The sequence below is a fragment of the Ambystoma mexicanum genome, chromosome 7p (genome assembly GCF_040938575.1).
Source record: "Ambystoma mexicanum isolate Mex_15411 chromosome 7p, UKY_AmexF1_1, whole genome shotgun sequence".
Lineage (NCBI taxonomy): Eukaryota > Metazoa > Chordata > Amphibia > Caudata > Ambystomatidae > Ambystoma > Ambystoma mexicanum.
Genome location: NC_090939.1, coordinates 718,265,108 through 718,292,142, shown reverse-complemented (window position 1 = coordinate 718,292,142; position 27,035 = coordinate 718,265,108). Strand labels below are relative to the sequence as shown.

Genomic DNA, 27,035 nt, shown 5'->3' with positions numbered 1-27,035 from the left:
TCCGTTACCGTCAACACGAAACACCGTGAGCATCACAACTAGCGCGGACACGGAAATACCGGCAAAAAAATTGCGTAAATACCGTGATCACGGTGGCAGAACCGCCGCCACCGCGAACATGGCGTTATACACTGCCTGCTGAACTGAATCAGGACACAGGTGCACCAAATCAGCCCAGCTGGATCTAGCAGGCCACTGGGAGCCTACAAAAGGGCCACACCCAGCCCAACACAACACAGAACCATGCAGGCAGCAGGTCTAGTAGCACTGGGACTGGGCCTACTCAACCAACAGGCAGCACTGCACATGGTGGCAGTAATGGCGCAGGGGAGGAGGCGTAGGCGGAGGAGGCGCAGGCGGCAACCAGCCAACCCTGCAGCTATGGCAAACCCCATTGCCCAGCCAGCCCTACCCCGCCGCCAGCCAGCAATACCACGCATCAGGGCCTCACCCTGGAACCTCACCCCAGGACAGATCCACACACTATACCGGCTGGACCGTGCAACAATCCTGCACATCACCGCCATGATTGAGGACAGCAGCCTAATTGACACCCCCACTGCCACCCCCCCCCTCTTGAAGGTTGTCTCAGTACTGCATTTCCTTGGCACTGGCACCTATCAACACACGGTTGGTGAGCTGCACTGCATATCACAACCCTGTTTCTCCAAAATCCTGGTACAGGTACTGGATGCCCTGTTGCGCCATGTGTCGGAACACATAGCCCTACCCCGCACCCTCCCCGAGGTCATTGCCACCAAGTTGGCCTTCCATGCCATAGTAGGCATGCCAAATTACATAGGCGCAGTTGACTGCACCCACGTTGAGCTGACAGTACCACGTGCAATTGAGGCGGTGTTCTGCAATAGGAAACAGTAAATGTCCAGATGGTTTGTGATGCCATGCAACTGATTACACACTGCTGCGCACGTTTCCCTGGCTCATCACATGACTCAATGGTACTGCGGAATTCCACGTTACAACGGTACATGGAACGCTATGCCGGACAAAGCACATGGCTATTGGGTGAGTACAGCTGACGATGCTACAACCATGTCAAAGTGGTGTGTGTGTGTCCAGGCCAATGAGCATTGTGAGTGTGCCGCTGTGACCGCACATGCATCACCCCCCTTCCATCTACCAAATACACAGCAGATGCCAAACATCATGAAGGAAGACATGACAGGGCACCACAATGTGCACGTGCACACGCTGGCACAGCCAATCCCGTCACTGTCCCATGAACCTTGTGCCACTGCAGAAACCCACCCTCAATTGAAACTCTGCCTCAAAAGGCACGAGAGGCGTGTAAATGAGACGATGTGTATTTACTACTTCCGTACAGTGGAGTCACTCTACCATATGTGGACAGCACTGCACTGTGACATGCACACAATCAAATGTCACCCGCAGGGCACAGTAAACATGCAAGTTAATGTGTAGGCCCACATCCAGTTAGCGACATACATCGTGATGCCCAAAACATACCTCCATACACTGCATGGTACATATGCATGAATGAATGATGATACAATAATGCACAGCAGCAGATGAGGACATGATGCCACAAACACTGACATGTTCCCCCATCTACATCCCATGTAGGTGATGCGGGATATGCACTCACGCCATGGATGATGACACCTGTACGGAGACCAAGGAACAGGCATGAAGAGGCATACAATAGGGCACATATCCGCACACGTGGAATGATTGAGAGGACATTTGGACTGCTGAAGGCACGTTTCCGCTTCTGAGCAGATCTGGCGGATCACTGCTGTACAGCCCAGTGAAGACGGGTAAAATCACGCTCGTATGTGCCATGGTGCACAATATATGCCTGCGCAGGAACATCCCAATGCCACCAGACGCAGATGAGGAAGATGGGGATGGGGATGGGGATGGGGATGGGGATGGAGATGGGGATGGGGATGGAGATGGGGATGGGATGGCACTGCCTCCCCCTGGGGGTCCACATGATGGCCAGAGAGCACGGGATGCCCTGATTCGCATTTACTTTTGAGTCACAGCACATTCACAGAAATGCACGAACATGGTGATGACAATGAATGAATAGTTGCACTGCAAAATAAATGATCAATGTCCACACATGTATGTCTTGATTCGAAATGGTGATGTATTGATGTAATAACAACAGCGAAGGAGGTGTATTGGTTTGGGAAGCTGTACACCCGGGGCCACCCACCACCCAAACGTGCCCACTCCCACCCAGACCCCATTCTTCAAACCCCCAAAACTAGCTACCCCACCACCCAAACGTGCCCACCCCCACCCAGGCCCCATTGTTCAAACCCCAAAAACTACCTAGCCCACCACCCAAACGTGCCCACCCCTCTCACACCCTTGTAGTCCACATGGGTCCTGCACTGCCCCACACACATGCCATCACTTCCGTGTGCGCTTCTGTGCCTGTGCAACCTTGCCCGAGGGACCCGTTAGCCTACTCTAACGCCTCCTTGGACTGGCAGTAGTGGAGCTGGATGGGGTGGTTGTGTTTGATTGCGCAGAATCTGGGATTGAGGGCATCCGTGCCAGATTTGCCTGTTGGCCAACCAACATGGCCTATACAAGCCTGGAGGTGTGGTCGTTGCCCTCCCGCACATGGCGTGCAAGGGTTACTATAGTGCTCGCAAAGCGTCCGATGTACCTCGACAGGCGACGCACTGAGGCGCTGTAGCTCTCCCTCTGCAGCCTGGATTCCTCTAGCTGCCTCTCCACCAGCTGGGTGAGGGTAGCCTGCTGGTCCTCCATCCGCTGCATGCGGGCATTCAGTTCAGCCATGCATGGGGTGGTTGACCTCATGGGACTCCCCAGTGATGTGGGGCTGAACTCCAGCTCATGGAAGGAGCCCAGGTCTTCCAATGTGGGCATCTCCCTCTGTGGCCCCGTTTCCGAGTGCTCTTGCGGGGCACTGTTATCACTGCAGGCCGCCCCCTCTGCAGTGCTGCTGCCTTTGGTGTTGTGTTGGGTGGCCATGATAGGTTCCCGTGGCACCTGTCTAGACTCAGGCAGTGTGGAGACGGTGGGGATGTCGGTGGTGGTGGTGGGCGGCACATCTGTAGTGGCTGGTAATGTGGCCAGAGGTGCAGAACTGCCGGCAGCATCCTCCTGTGTGGTGGCGGTGGCTTGTGTACTTGCCGGTGCAGATTGGCTGGCCTGTTGTGCAGTATCACTGTCACTTGAAACGGCTGTGGGGACACAAAGGGCATGCAATTAGTGTTGTTGTGGTGGCAGATGGGTGCATCACATGCGTCATTAAGATTGTACATTGAATAGTGTTAGTCACATGCATCTGATTGCTGGTGTATGCATTCTGTGATATTGGTTGCCATACGGATCATGATGGGTCCTTTGGCCCACACATGCACTGCCTGGGGGGGGGTTGGTAATGGGTCCTTTGGCCCACACATGCACTGCCTGGGGGGGGTTGTTAATGGGTCCTTTGGCCCACACATGCACTGCCTGGGGGGGGTTGTTAATGGGTCCTTTGGCCCACACATGCACTGCCTGGGGGGAGGTTGTTAATGGGTCCTTTGGCCCACACAAGCACTGCCTGGGGGGGGTTGTTGATGGGTCCTTTGGCCCAGTACTCACAACTGCATATTTTCATGTGGCATTCATGTTTGGGCACTTACCGGCATCTGCAGGTGGGCTCACTCCTGCCTCAGCCTCCCCGATCCCATGGATTCCCTCTAGGTGGAGGACGCTGCTGCAACGCTCCTCCCATTCTTGCAGCCTCAGTGGGGAAGGGGGTCCTCCGCCTGTCCCACTGCTGCATTGGCGGTGCGTGGAAATGAGGTTGCGTACCCTCAGCCTCAGGTCGTCCCACCGCTGTGGCAGTCCTTCACGCTCCTCGCTGTCACGCCCACTGCGGTGCACTTGCGTGCAGCTTCGGCCCACACCTCCTTCCTCCGCTGCTGTGTGGCACTCCGTTGTTCGGCGCTGAACAGCATCTCCGCATTGTCCACAATGTGCTCCACCAAGACGGTTAGCTCCGCCTCGCTGAAGCGCTGTTTGTGCTGCCTCTGAGCAGGAATCCTGACAGACATGCTGGTGGTCCCTTTTGGCTTATCAGAGTTAGGATTGTGCGTGTGCTGGCTCTGGATGGCAATGGATTGTGCTTTTATATGATGGCCGCCTCTCTGTTTCCTGTTTTGGCGATCATGGTATTTCCGGTTCCGTGTCCGTGGCGGCGGAGGCGGACACGGGTTTTGCGCCACTTGTGGCTGTGTTATTTCCATTTCCGTGGGGTTTTCCGTGATGGCGGTAACAACGTTTCCGGGTCCGTGTGGTGCGCGCGACCGACAGCGTGTAATCGGATGGTTTTTCCGCAACCTTGCGGACACGGAAACGTTTTTACCGCCGTCACGGATTTTTCACAGTCCCGGACTGGCAGGTTGTAATGAGGCCCCATGTCTTAACAATCTTGCTATGGCAAAAATCATTGACCCTAACCGTAGGAGTTTTGCCATGCACCCCCGAAATATTATTATCACCAATGTTGAGAAACCGGGCCAGTTAGAATCAAGGGATGCTCTAAAAAAACAAAATTTTAGCCTGGTTTATCCTGAAGGTGGCACTTAATTGCATCAGATCACAGGATCTAAGAATTGCTGCAGCTGAGACAATATGGATTGTGTTATCGTGGGCTGTGGCGCTAGCAGTTTTCCTTTGTTTCTGCACAGATTAACTAATCTGAGACATTTATCACCATACTCTAGGTTGAACGTTGTTATGAATTGATCTGTCCTACATAGTAGCTTAGCCTGCTCTTGCTGATATTTGGACTGCCTATATATAGATTCTTTGGTAAACCTTTTTATGTTTTATGTTGTTCAATTTTGTGTTGTTTGTCTCATCTGCGCCATCATGCCTCAGGGTCTATTGTGCGTGTTATAAATAAATAAATTAAAAAAACATTTAAAAAAAAACAAAGCTTCGCCAAACTTCAACCGCACAAACAAATGTTGACTTTTGCTGAAATCCAGAGAAAGGGGTGCCGTGTCCAAATGTAATGTAGCTAGTGAAAGTGAGCGTCCCCCATAAGACAGTAACCCCCCTCAATGAGAGGCAATAAAGGACACACCCCAGGAGGGAATGAGGCCAGGACCAAGTGCGGGTGAAGTAAAAGGGTTCTGTCTGACAATAGCAAAGACAGTCATATTTATTACAAAAATACGTCATGCATCCTGTAAACTATAGGGGGCACATAGTCTCAGGGATTGGGTGACATTGTCTAAACTATAGGCGATGTATCGAAGTGCTGCTCCAGGATTGGTGGACATCTGTGTGGTGCCAACGTGGGGTGGATGGGTCAGCTGGGCTCGTCGGGGTGGAGCTGCCAGGCCGGACGCGGTCTGTGTCGATGATTAGTGTCTGCACTAACACTTTGCCCTTGTGGCCACACACACACACTCATCACTTTATACAATTCCAGTTGTCCTGCAAATCCTACAAAGCGTTAATCTAAGATCAAGTGGGAGACAGCAGAGACAGCATGCAATGTGAAGCTTCACCAATACATCAGTGTACAATTACTCTTGACCTAATGACCCAGTCTCATAAGTCCAGGTGTCTTGTCAGAGGGCACGGGGTAAGCTGCCTTGTCATTCTATTCTGTTGAATGTGGTGAGGGATTGTTTTACGACATGTTAGTTCAGGGGTGAATAACTGTCTCTATGGCCCGTTAACTTGGGGTGAACTGGAGTATTATTGGATCAGTAAGGGCACATATATGGCCCCTCAAAGGTGGTGGGATTTGGGACCAGGTAGCACATAATTCACTTGGCCAAGCCATGGCGGCCTCTGACATGGGGGAGGTAAATACTTGAAGCGGGTCGAGCAGAAATGTAGGGAGGCGAGGCTGTGCTGTTCGAACACCAGCAAACCCTGGAGGGCCTTGGCGGGAGGAGGGGGAGATGGCCTTGTAACTCCAAGCGATTCTCTATTCACTGGGCTGCACAATATACCCTAGGAGGGGACAGATGCTAAAGTTAGTAGCATTAGGATGATTACATATTTCTGTCATTTACAAATTTGTATATTTCTTCATTCGTAACAATGGAGGTTGGCAGTAGCACACGCGATACTTAACGTTAGTTGAACACATACTGATAATTCATAGGACAGACAAATAACAAACGGTGAGGTAGTGTCAGGTTGGGTTGTGTACTCAGGAGCATGAAAGTAATATGTTAGTTTACATTTTCGTTTGTAGCAAAAACTAGTTCAACACCCTTGAGGACCGACATACGTTTTTAAAACGTGTTTCACTACATTTTATACAAGCATTCTATGTATTGCTTTTCGCTTTATCCTTTGTACATTAGCAGCAATCATTAGTTAGCACAAGGTGGGATCTATCGAGAGCTTTCATTAAAACTTCAGGGCACATGCGGCGGGGGGGGTCATCCTCGCTTTAATAACTTTATAAGTTTCATCCCTTTATAACACCCATTTTAGCATTTACAAACAACCCTGTGAACCATCGGGGTTTGGTATGTGTAGTTAGCACTTTGTCTGGGGGATCTGGGCAGGGGTTCATGGAGGGAGGTCATGGACACCATATATTTTAAATGTTGGGGGTTAGATGCAGGGTCGGGGCTTGTTTGATTGGGATGGTGCTTGTTATTTTCCAGGCTCCAGCTACAAGTCAGGTCACTTCTAGGGCAGTGATGTACTGCGGAAGGTAAACGATACAGTGTTTGTTCTGATACTTGTTTGTGTCTGGTTGCTCGTGAGAACGGGCATTCAGCAGATCTGCCATGGGGTGGAGGCGCGGGGGAAGTGCATGGCTCTCTGTGCGCGGTTTGCGGGGGCCAAGCTACAGCTTTCGCATGCAGGCTATTTCGCTTGGGCTTTGGTCAGTACATCTAAAATGGATTCTTGGCGTTTTCAAAATGGCACCTATGATACGTTACACTACGGGTCGTGTGGCCTTATGTGTCGATCAGCAGCCATCCTGCATCCCGGGCCCAGGTGCATGGGGGGCCGCTGACGAACCACGAGCCTCACATAGATGGGCAATGTGAGGTAGGGGGTCCTACAGACCTATCCTCCTATACACTAGCAATATCTGGAGGGTCCTAACAGGTGACTGTGCAAAATGTTGTGCAGATTGGTGAGACAGTGTGGAATTATATAGGGAACATACACAGTTACAAACCCACACACACAGAGACTTTTGCTGAAATCCAGGGAAAGGGTTAGGGTGTCCAGTTGTCATTTAGCCAGTAATGTCCTGGGGGTCCTAACAGGTGACTATGCAAGATATGGTGCAGATTGATAAAATGGTGGGGAATTGTATAGGGAACATACGCTTTGCCCCAAACCCACAAATGTTCACTTTTATATATATAGATATATTTACACATATGTATGCATTCATGATGTTTTAGTGATACAACTGTGTAGGAACGTTACTGGTGGCATCTAATGTTAATCATTTACACAATGGTAATAGAACTTGGTTCCTAGATGGTCTGGCAATAATCCAACAACAATATTGCTGTCCAATAGAAAAGCTGTTAGGGGTAGTGGATTATCTTGCACCAAGTGCAGAGATCCAACTCTCTCCATGGCCCTGAATTGGGCACAGCATTATTGTCTGCAGCATAATCATGTCACAGGTCGTGCCAAATCTCATCTGGAACCAGCATCACCAGACATGATCCTGTCCTATTTTAACAGGTCTTCAGCATGCCCTATCAAAGCTGAGCAGTCTTCTCTGTGCTCTTTCACTTGTCCAGTCTGCAAATGAACCCAATCACAGTTCATCACAGAGAAAGCTATTGCCCCTAACAAAGACAAGTACCTCAGATTCACACCAAAACAAAATACAACTGTATTCAATACAAGCCGAATGTTCCAGGACATGAGATAATTAACTGGATTTCTTATTGATCCAAACACATCTCCTTTAACCAAAAACCTGGTTTTAGGTAGCACATCTTTACAGTGGGACTGGGAACAACGGTAGCTCCATTTTTGTGTAGTGGGCGATTGCTAATGGAAAAAGGCCACCATTTACAGAAGGAATGATTGAGGGAGGTTTAATGTAGCATTTCACAGGAATTTGAACTTTGCAGTGTGGTAGCGTATCATGGCGGGAAAAGTTGAAGTGGCTGAGCTAAGTGACTAGCAATGATGAATGGGGCAGCGTGTGTAGTGCATGAGTTGGTGTGCAGAGTGAAAACCACTGGTGCACAAAATGGCTTTGCTTATATGTGGTAGGGGGATATTTGTCAACCTAGAGTCCTTAGTGAAGGGAGTAGAACGATGTATATTAATGGTAACAAAGGGAGGGTTCCAAACCGAAGGAAAAGCAAACTCTCCCGGTAGTTCCTATGGTAGAGGCGGTAGTCTTCACTAAAAAGAGGAAATCAGTCTGTTGGATAGGAAGAATTTGGCCTCAAATAGACACACAAAGAGAATACACAACCCAGATGTTGTGGAAAATGTGAAACTTTATTTGTACATGCTTCACATGAGAATTCATTTTAACTTTGACTGTTTAAGCGGTAACCCACTACTAGAGCAGGTTATGTGTTTGTGTGTTTTGTATTGGTAAGGGTTTGAGGAGAAAAACACCCTTAGACTCCAGCTACTCACAGTGCTGACTTTTATGTTCAGAACACACACTACCATCAATGGATCAGCCCCAGTAAGCAGTGCCTGCAAGGAGAATAGGGTTGATAACCACTTTTAAATGCTGTCCTGAAGAGGCCTCCAACATTGACAATACATTTAGGGCCTGATTCACAGAAGTGTTTTATAATGGCACAATCCCATAGGAAAACGCTCTGTGAATCAGGCTCCTGGTGTCATGAAGTCACATATATGTGGCACGGATACACCTATACAAATGCTGAAATGCAGTAACAGTAACATAGTCTGCATACTGAAATAAGAGTGCTGTGCAGTGTTGTATGACATTCAAAAGCTGCAATACATCATGGGTAAGTGCTAAAGTAGTAGTCTTTGGTGTACCACTCCAGGTGATAAAGCGGATGCAGGAAAACTGTTAAATGTTAGGTAAGTACACATTCTTTTAATTTAGTTATCACTTTTGGAATTGTTGTAAAGTTTGTTGCAATTACCTATTAAAAACAAAGTCTGTAGGCAAGCTGCGGATCTTTGGCAAAGTGAGGAACATACTTTTTTTCTACTCTACAAGTGTGAAAAGGAAGCAACAAACAGGGGCCAGATTACAGAAACCTTGCAGTGGTGCAAAGTCTGTGTAATCTGGCTCCAGTGGCTTTAAGCACTGTACTCCTAGGATTTAGACCCAGCTCACCAGAGAAGGCAACAGTGGTGCAAAGTCTGTGTAATCTGGCTGCAGAGGAGTGCTCCTTCAAGCACTGTACTCCTAGGATTTATACCCAGCTCACCAGAGAAGGCAGCAGTGGTGCAAAATCTGTGTAATATGGCTCCAGAGGAGTACTCCTTCAAGCACTGTACTCCTAGGATTTATACCCAGCTCACCAGAGAAGGCAGCAGTGGTGCAAAGTCTGTGTAATCTGGCTACAGAGGAGTGCTCCTTCAAGCACTGTACTCCTAGGATGTATACCCAGCTCACCAGAGAAGGCAGCAGTGGTGCAAAGTCTGTGTAATCTGGCTACAGAGGAGTGCCCCTTCAAACACTGTACTTCTAGGATGTATACCCAGCTCACCAGAGAAGGCAGCAGTGGTGCAAAGTCTGTGTAATCTGGCTCCAGAGGAGTGCTCCTTCAAGCACTGTACTCCTAGGTTTTAGACCCAGCTCACCAGAGAAGGCAGCAGTCATGCAAAATCTGTGTAATCTGGCTCCAGCGGAGTGCTCCTGCAAGCACTGTACTCCTAGGATTTAGACCCAGCTCACCAGAGAAGGCAGCAGTGGTGCAAAGTCTGTGTAATCTGGCTCCAGAGGAGTGCTCCTTCAAGCACTGTACTCCTAGGTTTTAGACCCAGCACACCAGAGAAGGCAGCAGTCGTGCAAAATCTGTGTAATCTGGCTCCAGCGGAGTGCTCCTGCAAGCACTGTACTCCTAGGATTTAGACCCAGCTCACCAGAGAAGGCAGCAGTGGTGCAAAATCTGTGTAATCTGGCTCCAGAGGAGTGCTCCTTCAAGCACTGTACTCCTAGGTTTTAGACCCAGCTCACCAGAGAAGGCAGCAGTGGTGCAAGGTCTGGGTAATCTGACTCCAGAGGAGTGCTCCTTCAAACACTGTACTCCTAGGTTTCAGACCCAGCTCACCAGAGAAGGCAGCAGTGGTGCAAAGTCTGTGTAATCTGGCTCCAGAGGAGTGCTCCTTCAAGCACTGTACTCCTAGGTTTTAGACCCAGTTTACCAGAGGAGGCAGCAGAGTAGGATGTTGGGGTGAATGGAGGTTAATGAAGACTAATGGATATACTCAGGGATGGAGTCACAAGTGGAGGTATTGAGTAGGAATGCTGCCAGAGGACATAGAAACTCAGTTTAAATGACGACTCTAACTCAAGTCCTGGAATATTTGGGGAAAGTGCTGGATGGTGGTCAGGCAGCCATTAGGAATAAACATTGTTTCAATAAACTGACTATTTTCAACCCTTGTTACCCCTGCAGGATCACTTTCACAGCAGTTTGGTGTGCTAATAAATAAAGGTCCTGTCTCCATGCATACACTAAATCTAAATCAATCCCTAATCAGGCTTCAGCTTCTTCTCCCGGCTGTGGATTTCTGTCGCAGTGGCGTCCTATCTTCCACAGGCTTTTAAAAACAAATATTTTTTGTTGTCCTTTCATTTCCTTTGAGAACTGATTTCAATGGTTTGGTACTCATGTTTTTGCCTTTTTTCAATCCTTTGTTAATCATATTTCTGTAAATTGTTTACTTCCTGATTTATTCCTTTCATGTTCTATTTCTATTTCCTTTGCTTTGGCTCATCTGGTTATTCATTGATCATATTCTTCAAAATTGTCATTTTTTTTTAAAGAAATGCTGCACAGTTCCCAATCACCCTTTAACTGTAAGTGTGCCCTCTATATATTTGATCAATACATTTACTTTAAAATGTGTCCCTCATCTTCAACTGACCTTGAAGAGTGTGTTCCGACATCACAACCATTGACCCGAAAGGGGGAAACAGGGGAACTTTGCTGTCAGAGACAGACATAGGGTTATCAAGAAACACGTGAACAACCAAAGCCTCCATTTAGAAATGGCAGAGGCAGGGGCATTGCTAGGTCTGGAAATGATCAGGTGCTAAGCTAATGTAGGGGCTGGCGGCACTCAGGCTTGGTAGCATTTTGGTTGTAGCACCTGATCTTCTATCCGGGGCTACAACCAAAAGAACCGGGGCAATAGCCCCCTCTGCTGCCCTCCCCCCCTAACAACGCCTCTGAGCAGAGGCAAAGTGAGTGCCATTCACACACCTTTACACATGTACAAATGTTGAAAATATAGTGTAATAAAGTGAGAGGGAAGGGAACTTTGGGTTTGCAGCAGAAGTCCCTTCAATCATATCCCTGTCTGGGAAATGAAATAGACGAGTTTGTACCCAAAAAGAAGCTATGTCCACATTGAGGAATATTTAGGGGACATGAAGCAACATCAAGATGTTGTTTGGATTCGGCCTCTAGATCCCAGACAAGGACTGAAGGCAAAATCCAGAATTGAACTCATCCTCCATTTAGTTTGGCAGCGGACTTGTTCCAAGAGGCTGAACACATGAAGAAAAGTTTTAGGAATAGTTTTTACGATAACACTTAAAGTCAGTAAATTTATAAGAAATGGACAGGAAAGGAACTGATTTTTGGACTTCGTGTGCCTGGTTCACTTTTATTCTTTCACTTTATAAGCAAACGTGTAGAACTCCCTGGAAGAGAGAGGTTTCTGAAATAGGTTGCAAATTCACTGGCACAATATTTTCAACCTTCACTGAGCTTATTATCCCACTGGTGTAAGTATATGTGCAAGATTCTTCTTTCAATTCATTAGACCCCCCCACCCCCATGCTTATTTACCAAGTTGCAAATATGAACCTTGGACATGAGAGCAGTAGTAAACAAACAGATGGAAATAACAGCCATTTGACCCCAGAAAAAGACGCCACTGAGACCCCAGTTTTCCATTTCATAGAGGCGGATCCTTTGCACTGTGATCAGAGAGGATTATACATTGACTGTAGAGGCGCTCATTTGAAAGGAGGTCTGAGAAGAGTGTACATTGATACAAATATATTTAAATTGCTCCATTTCCACTCAGCATATAAGGCTGGCAGGGACTCTGATTGTAGAACACTAATGATGTCACTGTTACAGCTCTGTGATGTCACAAGGTTTAGAGGACATCAATACATAAGAGTGTGCAAATGAGAGACATCAACTACAGTAGAGACACAAGGAGCATTAATGAGGCAGGTTACATCAACCAGGCAGTCTTCTTTTCAGGTTCAAACGTGGCCTAATTATGTTCAGAAGATTTGTAAATTCTAGATCCTCTTTTGTATTGTTTTCTTTTGCCCCCTTCAGTCAGGGGGAACATAGTATCACCCACACTTTTGTGATGTCATGGTTACATATGATGATCTCCCCATTGTGACAAGTCCCTGATATAAAGGTCTGGTCACCAGGGAGTTGCAGCATTGGACACCAGGACCTTGGTCAGGGAGGATCACTTCTAGAGGAAGCAGCATAGAGGTGACCAGGACCAATGAACTGAAGAGAGCAAGGGGTGGGGGCAAGGGGTAGATGGTAAGTATATAAATCAAATGAACCAAATGGAACTGAACTGAATACCAAACTGATCACCTACCTGAAACCCCTTTTTCCTGTTATCTTGAAATCCTGATCCCCACTGAAGCCTCTTAATCCCTTAACCTAAACCTTTTTCAGAATCTTCTTTCAACATTCAATCTTCAATTCTAACATTTCAATCAATTTGAACCGCTGCCTTTCTGAATTTTACTTGTCTCTTTCCACTCCATTAATCCAATACTATCCCCATACAAACCAATCCTTTCTTACTCCTTTATCCCCGACTCTCCCTGTCAACCCGATCCCCTCGTCCCCTTAACTGCCCTCCCTTTTCTCTCCTTCCATTCATACCAATCCCTCTTCTGTCTCTACCCTCCCCCTTCTCCCACCCTCCACTCTCTCCACCTCTCCGACTTCCCCATCTCCTAACTCTCCTCTCTCCCTCGATCCACATTCCCCCATCCCCTCTCCCCCAAACCCTGTCCACCCATGTCCCTCCTCTCCCCGTCGAGCCCCTCTCCCTACACCTCTATGCACACCTCCCCCTCTCTCTCTACCCTCTCACCCACCTCGCTAATCTCTCAACATCTACCCCCTCTCCCCTCTCCGCCTGTCCCTCCTGCCCCATCTCCCCACCCGCTGTCCTCCTCCCCCTCCCCAAGTAGCCTGTTACCCCTCTACCTCTCTACTACCAAGACCTCTCTACCCTCTCTCCTGTCTCCCCCATATCCTCCTCTCCCCACTCCCCCCTCTCTCCTCCTCTTCCCTCCTCCATTTCCCCACCTCTCCTCCCTCCCCATCTCATCCCTCTCTACTTCTGTCTCTCCCCTTCTATGTCCCTCCCCTTTTCACCCCTCTCCCCCACATCCACCTTCCCCACTTGCCCTACCACCCTCCTCCTTCCCCCTCTCATCTCTCCCCCTATCTCCCACTATGCCCTCCTTCCCCTTCTCACTCCCCCCCACCCCCACCTTCCCAGCTCGCCCCTCCCTGCCTCTTGCCTCCCTCCCCATCTTGCCCCTCTCCACTTCTGTCTCTCCCCCTCTATGACCCCCATCTCCCTTCTCCCCATAGCCACCTTCCTCCCTCTTGCCCCTCCCTGTCTCCCCACCTCTCCTCCCACATCTCCACCTCTCCCCACTCAAATTCTCCCTCTTCCCCCTTCCCCACACACTCTTGTCCCACTCCCCCATGTGCCCCTCTCCCCTCTCCATCCTCCCGCCACCCTCTCTCCAAGCCCCACCTCTTCTCGCCTCCCCGTACCACCTTCCTCCCTCACCCCCTCCCCTCTACGCTCCCCCATGCCTCCTCTACCCCCTCCCCCTCTCTACCCTCCTCTCATTTCCCCATTTACCCCCTCTCCCTGTCCCCTCCTCCGTTCCCAGCTCTTCCCCTCCTCCCCGTATCCCCACGCCCCAGTCCCCAACCCCACCCTCCCTCTTTCCCACCCCTCTTCTCCCCCTCCCACCTCTTCCCCCTCCCCTGCTCACCTCTCCCCTCCAATTCTCTCTCCCTCTCTCCGACCTTTCCTCCCCATCCCCTCCCCCCCTCTCTCACTGCTTTTCTTCCCCATCACCCCCTTTCCCCTCCACCCTCTCCTCACCCCATCGCTTCCCCTCCCCTACACTCTCCACTTCTCCCATTCCCCCTCTCCCCCTCTCTTCCTCTCTGCTTCCCACCTCCTTCTCGACACAACTCCTCACTCTCCCCAAACCTCTCTCCCCCTCCACTTTTTCTCCCCCTCTCCCTCCCACCTCTTTACCCCTCTACCCCATCCCCACTCTCTCCTCCTCCCACCCTCTTTCCATCACTCCTCACTCCCACATTCCCCTCTCCCCCTCCATCACTACTCCCTCTCCCTTCTCCTCCCCCTCTCTCTCCCTCCCCATCTCCCCCTCTCCCCATATCCTCCACTCCCCAGTCTCCTCACATCTCCCCATCATCCATCTCCACCTCCACCACTCTCCTCTCTCTCCTACTCCTCCTATCACCCCCTCCCTATCCCCTCTCACCCCCTCCCCATCTGCCCCTCTCCCCACATATATCCCCTCTCTCCTCTCTCCTCCTCTCTCGCTTCTCCCCTCTCCCCATCTCCTCCCTCTCCCCTCCCCAACCCCTCTTCACCCCTCTCCCTACCCCGCTGACCTCCCCATATCTCCTCCCTCTCCCCTGCCCTCTCAATCCTCCCCCCACCCCTGCTCTTCCTCTCCCACCTCCCCTCCTCCCCTATTCCTCCCCCTCATTCCTCTCCCCCCTCTGAACCCATTCCCTCCCTCTCGCACCACCACTCCTCCCTCTCCCATCTGCACACTCTCCCCCTCCCTGTCTTCCACTCCCCTCTCCCCCTCACCCTCTCCTCCACCTCTCTCCCTCTGCAATCCCCTCTCTCTCTGACACTTGACTCCCCCCGCCCCATACCCCCCTCTCTCCCCTCTCCCCTTCTCCCTATCCCCCACACCCCTTTGTTGCATCCCTTTCTCCCCCCCCTACACCACTCTCCTCCCTCTCTCCTCCTCTACCTCTTCGCACTCCTCTCCCCCCACCACTCACCTTCCCCCTCCCCACTTGCCCTCCCCCTCTTCCTCTGCTCCTCACCCTCTCACCTCTCCCCCTCTTCCCATCTATGCCCTCCCTCATCCCTCTCCCCCACACCTGCCTTCCCCCTCCCCTGCTCAACCCTCCCCCTCCCTTTCTCTCTCCCGCACCCCCTCTCCCTAATTTTCCTCCTCATCTCCCCCTCTCCCATTCTCCCAACCTCTCCTCCCTCTCCCATCTAACCGTCTACCCCCTCCCACCTCTCACCCTCTCACCCCTCTTCCCCTCTTCTCCTGCTCCTTCCCTTCCCTCCCCACCTCTCCTCCCTCCACCATCTCCCCCTCTACCCCTTTCCCCTCTCCTCCATCTCCCCCTCCCCTCCCTCTCCCCCACACCCTCTCTCCCCCTGCTTGCCCCTCTTCCTCTACTCCTTCCTCTCCCACCTCTCTCACTCCATGTACTGACCCCCTCCCCCACTCCTCACTCACCCCCTCACACCTACTCATGCCTTCCTCTCTCCCCCTCTTCCCACATTTCCTCCCCCATCACCCCCTTCACTTCTGCCCTCCTCCCCATCTCTCCTTCCTCCCAATCTCCTCGTCCCCCCACCTCTCCCATCTCCCCCTTATGCCCTATCACCCTCCACCTCTCACCCCTCACCCTCACACCCATGTTCCCCTTCCCTCTCCCATCCTCTCCCCCTACCTTTCCTCTGCGTCTCCCCATCTCCCCCACCCAACCTCTTTCTCTTCCCCTCCCCCACTCTCCCTACTTCTCCCTCCTTTCCCTAACCCTTAACATCTCTCCCCATCTCTACCCCTGCCACCTCCCTGCCTATCTCCTCCCTCTCCTCTCCCCACCTCACTTCCCTCCCCATCTCCCCACCCTCCCCCTCACTTTCTCCCACCCCAACTCCCTCTCCTCCACCATCTCTCTCCCTCCCCTTCCCACCTCTCCCCCTCTCCCCAATCCCTAATCTCCCCACCTCTCCCCGTCACACATCTACCCCCTCTCCCCACTCGCCCTGTGCCCAACCCCCTCCACCTCTCCTTCACCCCACCTCTTGGCCCTCCCCTACCCTTCCAATGTTTAACCCTCTCTTCCCCTCCCACTTCATTCCCACCCAACTCCCCCCGCTCCCACTCTACCTTCTCCACCCACTCCCACTTCCCCCCTTCCACCTCTTACCCCTTTACCCCTCTTTCCCACTACCACCTACCTCCGCCCTCTCCCCATACCCTACCCTATTTCACACTACCCCCTACTTCCATTCCCTCCTCTCCCCAATGCCCATTGCCCTCTCCCCCTCTCCTCCCTCCGCCCTCTCCCGCCACCCCACCTCTCTCCCCTTCCCCTACCCCTACCCCTCCCCCACTCTACCCATTCCCCACTCCACTCTCCACCATGCCCCCATCTCTGCCCTCCCCTCTCTGTCCCCCACCATCATCTTCCCCTCCAACCTCTCCCCCTCTCCCCTCTCCTTCCCCTCTTCCCCCTCTCCCCTTCCCACCCATCCTCCCACCCCACCTTCGCCCCACCCCTCGCCCCTCCCCACCTCTCCCCACTCCTTCCCCTCTCACCTGCCTCCTCCTCCACCATCTCCCTCCCTTCCCTCCCACCTCTCCATCCCTTTACCCCATCCTCACTCTCAACCCCTCCCCCTCGCTCTCCCCACCTCTCCTCACTCCCCCATCTTCAGCTTCTCCCCATCTCCTTCTCTCTTAATCTTCCCCCTCTTCCCCATCACCTCCTCCCCTCTCACCTACCCAACTCCTCACTCTTCCCCACACCCCTCTCCCTCTCCACCATCTCTCCCTTCCCATCTCTCCACCCCTCTACTCCATCCCCACTCTCTCCCACTCCCCCTCCCCCACCTCTTCTCACTCCCCCATCTCCCTCCTCTGCCCCTCCCTGTCTCCCTCCCCACCTTTCTATTTCTCCCCCTCCCCTTCTCTCCACCTCCCCCATATCCCCCTTTCTCCCCTCTCCTCCTCCCTCTCTCCCCTTCTACCCCATCGCCCCAATCACATGCCCCACTCCCCAATCTCCCCACCTCTCCCTGTCACCCGATTCCCCCTTCCCACTTCATCCTGCCCACCCCCTACTCCCTCTCCCCCAGATCCCTTCTCTCCCTCCCCCTCTTCCCACTCCCTGGTCCACCCTCCCATCCCCTTTCACCCTCTCCCCACTCACTACTTTTCCTCCCCATCACCCCCTTTTCCCTCCCCCCTCTCACACCACCCATCTCCCCCTCCCCTAGTCTCCCCACTTGTCCCCTTCCCCCTTTTCCCCCTCTTCCTCTCTCCCTCCCACCTCCTCCTCCACCAAACTCCTCCCTCTCCCCAAACCTCTCTCCTCCACTTTCTCTCCCCTTCATCCTCCTATTGCTTTACCCCTCTACCCCCTCCCCACTCTCTCCTCCTCCCACCCTCTCCCCATCTATCCTCACTCCCACATCCCCTCTGTCCCCCTCCATCTCTACCCCCTCTTCCTTCTTCTCCCCCTCTTCATCTCCCCCTCACCCATATCCCCCTCTCTCCCCATATCCCCCACTCTCCTCACATCTCTCCATCACCCATCTCCCCCTCCATGTCGCCCCTCTCTCTCCTGATCCCCCTCTCTCCCCATCCCCCTTCAGCCCCTCCCCATCTGCCCCCTCTCCCCATATATATCCCCTTCTCTCCTCTCTCCCCCTCCCCTGCTCCTGCTTGCCCCTCCTCCTCTACTCCCCCCTCTCCCATCTCTCCCCCTCTCCCCATCCATGTCCTGACCCCCACCCTCACTCCTCGCTCTCCCCCACATTCACCTTCCCTCTCAAATCCCCCCTCCCTTCCTCTCCCCCTCTGTTCCTCTTCGGTGCTCCTCCCTATCTCTCCTTCCTCCCCATCTCCTCGTCTCCCACTCACCTCTCCCATCTCCCCCTTATGCCCTAAGTCCCTCCTCCTCTAACCCCTCTCCCCCACACCCCTCTTCCCCTTCCCCTCACTTCCCTCTCCCCCTTTCCCTACCTTTCCTCTGCATCTCCCTTTCACCCACACCACCTCTCACCCTTCCACCCTTCCCCACTCTCCCTGCTTCTCCCTCCCCCCCTGCCCCTTCCTATCTCCCCCATCTCTGCCCCTGCCACCTCCTTGCCAATCTCCTCCCTCTCCTCTCCCCACCTCACTTCCCTCCCCATCTCCCCACTCTCCCCCACTCCACATCTCTCTCTACCAAACCCCTCCCCTCCACCATCTCTCTCCCTCCCTCTGCCCCCCTCTCCCCAATCCCTAATCTCCCCACCGCTCCCCTTCACACATCTTCCCCTCTCCCCACTCCCCCCTGTGCCCAACTCCCTTTCCCCCACCCCACCTCTTCCCCTTCCCCTACCCTCCCCATTTCTCCCCCTCTCTTCCCGTCCCACCTCCTCCCACCCAGATCCTCCCTCTCCCCTCCTCCTCCCCCACTCCCCTTCCCACCTCTCCCCCTTGCCCCTCTCTCCCACTACCCCCTACCTCTCTCCACCTCTCCCCATACCCCGTCCTCTCCCTCTCCCTCCTCTCCCAACCTCTCCTCCCACCCCATCTCCCCCTCTTCCACCATCCCACCTCTCACCCTCCTCCGACCTCTCGTCTTCCCCCTCCCCTCCTCTCCCCATCTCCCTATCCCCTGACCACTCCCCCTCCCTCTCCCCTATCCTCTCCCCTTTCCCTTCCCCATCCCCCTATGTCCCCCCTCTGCCCCCTCCCTTCGTTCCCACATCCTACTTTCCCCACCCCACCTCTCCCCCTTCCCCCTACCATCATGTCCCTATCTCTCCTCCATTCTCCATCCTACCCCCACCCCTTCTTCTCCCACCTCTCCCCACTCTGCATCCTCTTTCCCCCTCTCCACTCTCCCCTCTTTCCCCACTCCTCTCCCTCTTTCCCCTCTCCCTTTCCATCACTCTCCTTCTCTCTCTCCCCCTACCCAACTCTGCCCCGCCCTTCCCCAGATGCTCCTCCCCCTCTCACCTCCCTCAATCTACCCCTCCTTCCATCTCGCCCTCCCTCTACCCCCACTTGACCCCTTCCCCCTTACTCTACCCTTCTCCCCCTCCCCCGCCTCTTCCCTTCTCCCACCTCTCACCCATCCCCTGACCATGCCCCATCCCTCCCTCTCGCTCTCCTCTCTCCCCTTACCCTGTCCCCTCCCCAATGTCCCCTGTCTCCCAACCTCTGTTCCCTCCCAATCCCCCTCTCCCCACCCACCTCTCCCCCTTCCCCCTCTCACGCTACCCTCATGTCCCCATTCCCCCTCACTTCTCCATCCTCCCCCCACCTCCCTCTTCCCCTCCCACCTCTTGCTGCTCTCCCATGTCTCCACCTCTTTCCTCCTCTCTACCCACTCCTCCATCTTCCCCCTCTCCACCTCCACCCCTCCCCTTTTCCTTCCCCCTCTCCTTCACCCCACCTCTGCCCCTCCCCTCCCCGCCCTCCCCAGCCCACTCCTCCCCCTCTTCCCCACTCCCTCAATATACCCTGTTACCCTCTCCTCCCATCTCACCCTCCCACTCACTTGAGCCCTTCCTCCTTACTCTCCCCCTCCTCCCACCTCTTCCCCTCTCTCCCTCTCCCCTCTCACCCATCCCCTGACCACTCCCCCTCCCTCCCCACCCCCTTTCCCACTCTCTCCACTCATCTTTCCCCCTTCCACCTCTATCGCTCTACCCCCTCTCCGACCTCTCCACCCTCTCCCTCCTCTCCCCCTGCCTCCCACCTCTTCCCCCTCTCTGCCTCTCTCCATATCTGCCCTCCCCCTCACTTCTCCATACTCTCTCCCCTACCTCTCCTGGCCCTCCTCCTTCTCCCCTTCCCCCTCTCACACCTTCTTCCCATCTCCCCCCTCTCCTGCCCACTCCCCAATCTGTCTCTCTCCCCATTCTTGCTTAATTCCCCCATCCACCACCCCCTCTCCTGCCTCCCACCTCTCCTCTTCGGCCCCTTTACCACTCTCTACCATCTCCCCCTTCTCCCCTCTCTTTTCCCCCTTCCCCCACCTCCCCTCTGCTCCCTCTCAACCCTCTGCACTCTCTCTCCCATCTCACCACTCTCTACTTCCCCCCTCCCCATAACACCCTCTCTCCCCCTCTCCCATGTGCCCCCTCTCCCCTCCCACCTCTCCCACTTCTCCCCCCACCTCTTGTACTCTACCCCATGCCCTTCTCCCCCTTCTCACATCTCTCACGCGTGCCTGCCTCTCCCCCCCTCCCCCTACCTCCCCTCTCCCCATTTACTTCTCCCCTCTTCACCCATCTCTCACTATTCCCCCTCCACCTCTCCCTTTCCCACCCTTCCTGCCCCATCCTTACCCCCTCAACCCCTCCCCATCTCTCACCAACCCCCTCTCTTCCCCTCCTACCTGCCCTCCTTCACCCCTTACCCCCACCTCCCCTCTCCCTCTAACCCCTCTCACCCCTCTGCACTCTCTCCCCATCTCACCCCTCCCTACTCTCCCCTCCCTCATATCCCCCTCTACCCCTCTCCTCATCTCTGCCCTCTCACCCTCTCCCCTTATCCTCCGTCTCCCCTCATCCCCCTCTCCCCCTACCTCATCCCCTTCCCCTTCTCCCCCTCTTCTCTTCTACTCCCCCTGCATCTCCCCACCTCTGCCCCCTTTGTCTGATCCCCCTCCCACCTACCTCTTCCCCCCCCACTCTCTCACCTCTCACCCGCCCCATGTCCCCCACTCCCCCTCTCCCTCCACCACCTCACCTCTCACACCTCCCACCTCTCCTCCTCTTCCCCCTCCCACCTCTCACCCCATCACTCCTCCATACTCTCCCCCCTCTTGCCCCTCCCCCTTCTCTCCCACCCCATTATTCCCCACTCTCCCATATCCACCCGCTCTCACCCTCTTTCTCTTCCCCATCTCCCCCTTTAACCTGTCTCCGCCTCTTCCCCACCCCCCCTCTCCCCTTCCCCACTCTCCCAATCTCCCTCTTCCCTTCCCTTCTCACCCTCTCCCCTCCCTTCTCACCCTCTCCCCTTCCCTGCTCCCCCTCCCCATCAACCTCTCCCCCTCCCTTTTCCCCATTCCCCTTCCCCCTCCTCCTCCCCTCTCTCTCCCTCCTCCTCTTCCCCTACCTTCCACCTCTTCTCTCCCCATCTCCCACGCTTACCTCCCCTCCCAAATGTCCTCCCACTCGCCCTCCCACTCTCCCGCCACCCTAACTCTCATGCCTCCCACCTCTCCTCCTATCTCCCCATCCAACCTCTCCACCACTCTCTTCAAAGCTCACCCTCCCCCATTCCCTTCTCCACTTTGCCCCATATATTCCCCACTCTCTTCCAACCCCCTCCGCTCTCACCATCTTTCTCTTCCCCCTCTCCCCCCTCTCTTCCCCTCATCTACCCCTTCTTCCCCTCCCCTATCTCCCCCTTTCCATCCTCCCCTTCTCTCCCCATTCCCCCTCCACCTCTCCCTTTCCCACCCTTCCTGTCTCATCCTTACCCCCCTCAACCGCTCCCCATCTCTCCCCATCCCCTTCTCTTCCCCTCCTACCTGTCCTCCTTCCCCCTTTACCCCCACCTCGCCTCTCCCTCTACCCCTTCTCACCCCTCTGCACTCTCTCCCCATCTCACCCCTCCCTACTCTCCCCTCCCTCATATCCCCCTCTGCCCCCTCTCCTCATCTCTGCCCTCTCACCCTCTCCCCTTATCCTCCATCTCCCCCTCATCCCCCTCTCCCTCTACCTCATCCCCTTCCCCATCTTCCCCTCTTCTCCCATCTCTTCTACTCCCCTTGCATCTCGCCACCTCTGCCCCCTCTCTCTGCTCCCCCCTCCCCCCACCTCTTCCCCTCCCCACTCTGTCACCTCTCCCCTCCCCATGTCCCCCACTGCCCTCTCTCCGTGCACCACCTCACCTCTCACACCTCCCACCTCTCCTCCTCTTCCCCCTCCCACCTCTCTCCCCATCACTCCTCCATACTCTCCCCCCTCTTGCCCCTCCTCCTCTCCCACCCCATTATTCCACACTCTCCCATATCCACCCCCTCTCACCCTCTTTCTCTTCCCCATCTCCCCCTTTGACCTGTCTCCGCCTCTTACCCACTCCTCTCTCCTTCCCCACTCTCCCAATCTTCCTCTTCCCTTCCCCCACCACCCTCTCCCCCTCCCTTCTCACCCTCTCCCCTTCCCTGCTCCCCCGCCCCACCCCCTTCTCCCCTCCCTTTTCCCCATTCCACTTCCCCCTCCTTCTCCCCTCTCTCCCTCCTCCTCTTGCCCCTTCCGTCCACCTCTTCTCCCCATCCCCCAATCTTACCTCCCCTCCCCAATGTTCTCTCACTTACCCTCCCACTCTCCCCACCCTAACTCTCATGCCTCCCACCTCTCCTCCTATCTCTCCATCCTACCTCTCCACCACACTCCTCAAAGCTTTCCCCTTCCCCCTCTCACTCATCCCCTTCTCCACTTTGCCCCATATTCCCCAATCTCCCCCTACCCCCTTCCCCCTCACCATCTTTCTCTTCCCCCTCTCCTCCCTCTTCCCCTCATCTTCCCCTTCTTCCCCTCCCCCTATTTCCCCCTCTCCATCCTCCCCCCTCCTGTCCCCCTTGCCCCATCCCCATTAACCCTATCCTCCCTCCACTTCCCCCTTCCCCCTTCTCCCTCTCCCCTTCCCCTTCCTTGTCCCCTCTCCCCATCCCCACCCCATCTCCCTCTCTAACCTCTCCCAACTCCCTCCCTGTCTCACCCTTCCCTATGCTCACCTGTCCCCATATCCCCCTCTCTCCCCCTCCCCCTTTCACCCTCTCTACCCTCTGTACCATCTCCCCCATCTCCCCCTTTCCCCAAACTCCATTTCCCCTCTCCCCCTCTGCCCCTCTCCCCTCAATACTCTCTCCCTTTCTCACCCCTCCCTACTCCCTCTCTGCACTCTCCCCATCTCTCCTTAACCTCCTGCCCCAGCCCCCCTCTACCCCTCCCCTCTCTTTCCACCCATCTCTCCTCCTCTCCCCCTCTTTTTGTCCCTCTCTCCCTCTTCCCCTCTCACCCAACCCCTGCACACACCCCTCCCTCCCTCTCCCCACTATCGCCCCATGCTCTCCTCTGCCCCCTCTCTCTACCCCTTCTCTTGGCTCTCAACTCTCCTCTCTCCCCATCCCCTTCCCCTTCTCTTCCGATCTCTCCCCTCTCCCCCTCTGCACACTCTCCTTCCTCTCCCTCTTCTCCCGCTCTCCTCCCCTCCCACACTTACCTTCCCCATCTCCTATGTCCCAACACTCCCCTGCCCTCTTTCCCCCTCTACCTCTCCCCCACACCCTTTCCCATGTCCTACTTCTCCTCCTCTCCCCCACTCTCTACCTCACTCCTCCCTACTCTCTCCCCCTTTTCCCCCTCCTCCCCTCCTCCCATATTCCCCACTCTCCCCTACTTGCCACCCCTCTCCCCCTCTTTCTCTTTCCCCTCTCCCCATCTCCCCCCTCTTCTAGCTGCCCCTTCTCCCCTCCCCCTCCCTCCTATCTCCCCTCTCCCAAACCTCTCCCCTGTACCTACCTCTCTCCCCCTCCCCTCTCTCCCCCTCTCCCTTTCCCCCTCTCCACATCCCTCCTCTCCCCTCCTTTCTCCAACCTCTCCTCTCTCACCCCTCTCGTCTCTTCTCCCCTCTCCCTCTTTCCCCTCTCTCCTTCCCACTCCCCCTCTGTCTCTCTCCCCACTCTTGCTTAATTTCCCCATCCCCCACCCCCTCTCCTGCTTCCCACCTCACCCCTCACCTCCCTCTCCCCTCTACCCATCTCCTCCCGCTCCCCATCTCCCCCTTCTCCCCTGTACTCCCGCTCCCCATCTCCCCCTTCTCCCCTGTACTCCTTCCCCCCTCTTCCCACCCCCCCATCTCCCCCTCTTACCACTCTGCACTTTCTCCCCATCTCACCCCCCTCTACTTTCCCCCTCTCCCATAACCCCCTCTCTCCCCATCTCCCCCTCCTCCCTATTATCGATCTCCCCCTGCCTCTCCCCCTTCTCCCCCTCTTCTCCCATCTCTTCCCCTTCTGCTGCCTCTCCCCACTTCTGCCCCTCTCCTTCTTCCCCCTCTCTCCTACCTCTTCCCCTCACCTTTCTCTTACTCTCATCTTTCTCTCCGCCATGTCCCCAATCCCCCTCCCCTATGTCCCCTCCATCACCCCACCTCGCCCACTTCCCACCTCTCCTCCTCTCCCCCTAACCCCTCTCTTCCCTCACTCCTCTATACTCTCACCCTCCCCCTCTTGCCCCAACCCCTTCTCACCCTCCCCCTCTTGCCCCAATCCCTTTTCCCCCTTCCCCTTACTCATACCCCCATCCCTCCCCCTCTTACCCTCTATTCCTTCCCCATCCCCCCCTACCCCATAAAAAACAGCAACAAATCAGTTAAATATAACATCAAAGAGATGTATCACCTGACTTAGGTAACTGAGACAGATATCTTGTGATTAAAAACAGAGACATAGATGATGTGCACTCAATTATTCTTATTCAGGAGATGAAGATTATAGACACCGAGTAAACATTGTTTTAGGATTTATCGTGATTCCAAGTAGGATACAATATGAGGACTAGAACACTCAATTGATAAACACCTAATGTGGAGGGAGATTATGAAAGACACTTCTTGAGAGAAGTAGAGCATTAGACAGAATTAACTGTAGTCCAGTCCTCGAATGAGTGTATATGGTTCCTGTGTAACTAACGCACAGTATAGTCCATCAGATACTCCCAAAATTGTGGCTGACTTGTGCCGTTTAAACTAGAACAAGCGCTTGAATACCTAAATCTAGTCCTGCTGCTTAGTGACGCTTGGTTTGCAGCACAGCAGTTGGGGAAGGACACATGAGCCGAGCTCCGTACGAGTTTCCCCGCTTTCAACCAAAGCAGATAAGCCACCCGGGAATGAGACGCTTTAATGTACATTTTAGAATACACAAGATGGTAGAAAATGAATCCCGCATCATTCTTTCAGGATCGCCTCTACCAGTCTCAGGCTATAATCCGAGATGGAACAAAAACAACCACGCCAGGATGACTAGAGTTGCCGTTATAACCTGACAGCACTCTTCGAGCAATGCATCAATCGCTGTAAGGTAGGCATGTTGCCTTGATAACACATTGTATAAAAATACACTCCTCCTAGTTAGGATCTCTAAGTTGAATACCTTTATTATTATCATTGCCTCTAGTGGGAAATCCGAAGAGGTGCCCAAACATAATTATTGATCCTATATTTGAGCATCATCCAACAGAGTCTCGCCCAGAAAAAATACTGCATTGGTGGTAAGTCTCATACAATGTAAATGACTCTCAAAGAGAACCATTGACTCCAGGTGGTGTGCACGTGGACCCAGCGCTATGTTACAGCAACTTGCCCCTCTGCACACCACCGCTCGTAAAACAACAAAATATGGTAGTCAGACTGTATTTTAGAGATTTTTTATTTTTTATTTTTTTGACAGCTACAAAGTCACGCCTTTACAAGTGCAGGCAGACAGCCTATGACGGAGAACCAATTTGCAGGTTAGTGTACGTTAGCCATGGTATCAAAATGATAGAACCCATCCAACATTATGAGTATGCAGAGTAGTAATGGAGAACATATTGTTTATGTTTTTCAGAACATTGAAAAGAAAATCCAATATCTCAAACCTGAAGAAGGGCGACATGCCCGAAACGCGTAGTTTCAGATAGGGCATCCCACTCTCGATCAACATGTAGAGAACAAGGATTTCATACTATCAAGATAATTGGATTGTATTAATGTGGAACAATAGATTGTAACATATGAATTGAATATGTGAACAAGACTATTTTGTTTTTCCAACAAAGAAGTTATATACTTAATGAAGATGGTATATTGGTGTATGTTATGTTTATAATTATTGATTGTTTATTATTTAAAGTTTTGAAAAATATAGAGATTATTTAACAGAAAAGATGAGTATTCAAGTTTATGATTGAATTTAATTAATATTGTAGCAGAAAGTATTTATTTTGCTTATTGTTGTGCCTCAGTTCGTTCCTCGTGATTTTACGACGAGCCACCCATATTAGCATACTTAACTTTGAGCCTGCTCCTGTGGCAGTGGATGGGTGATGGTATCCCTTCGGGTATCACTGGCGTGGATCCAACTCTTGTTGCCCTTCACCTTCACAGCAGTCGTAGTCGCGTAAATAACACAGTGCAGCCCATGTAAACGCTGCTTGTTCCAGTGGCGATACGAAGATCCAGGTGGAAATCCAGTCTCCTGGGAGTAACTGTCCCTTGCGTTGATCGTTGGTTCCCTTGCCATTTTCTCCTGGAGCCTGTTGGTGAGAAGACACAACCTGAGACTTTTGTTTCAAGCTCTAAGGTGCCCTCTAAACTCCTCTCCTAGGACCTCTGCAGTCTTGTGTGCATCTGATGCAATGCATGCAGGTTAAAGAGGTGTGTTTAGCCTATGCCCTGTCATGATCCTTTGGGTGGTCAGGTGGTGATCCTTTCCTTGCTGATTTATCAAATAAAACAGTGCTGGGGTAAACAATAATACCATTAAGTTGTTTTTTTTAACTCATTGCATACTTTTGCCAACCAGGCCTTAAGTACCCAATTTAGTCTCTCTACAGGCCATTGGCCTGCAGTTGGTATACCGAGCACAACCGGTGCTTGATCCCTAAAAGGGAAGTCATTTCTGTGAACAAGGCATTAAATAAGTGGGTTCCATTGTCAGAGTTTAAGACCTCACAAATCAGGGTGTACGCAGGGACCAGCCTTAAGCCACTGGGAGAATGAA

At 53.3% G+C, this 27,035-nt stretch overlaps 1 long non-coding RNA gene across 1 annotated transcript; it reads left to right on the top strand.

Annotated features, from left to right (window-relative positions):
• The first annotated feature begins 12,649 nt into the window (after positions 1–12,649).
• Positions 12,650–26,105, top strand: LOC138525557 (uncharacterized). The gene is made up of 5 exons (XR_011283355.1): positions 12,650–12,734; positions 25,232–25,352; positions 25,449–25,542; positions 25,722–25,782; positions 25,881–26,105. It is a non-coding gene; the product is annotated as an uncharacterized lncRNA (long non-coding RNA).
• The last annotated feature ends 930 nt before the right edge of the window (positions 26,106–27,035 follow it).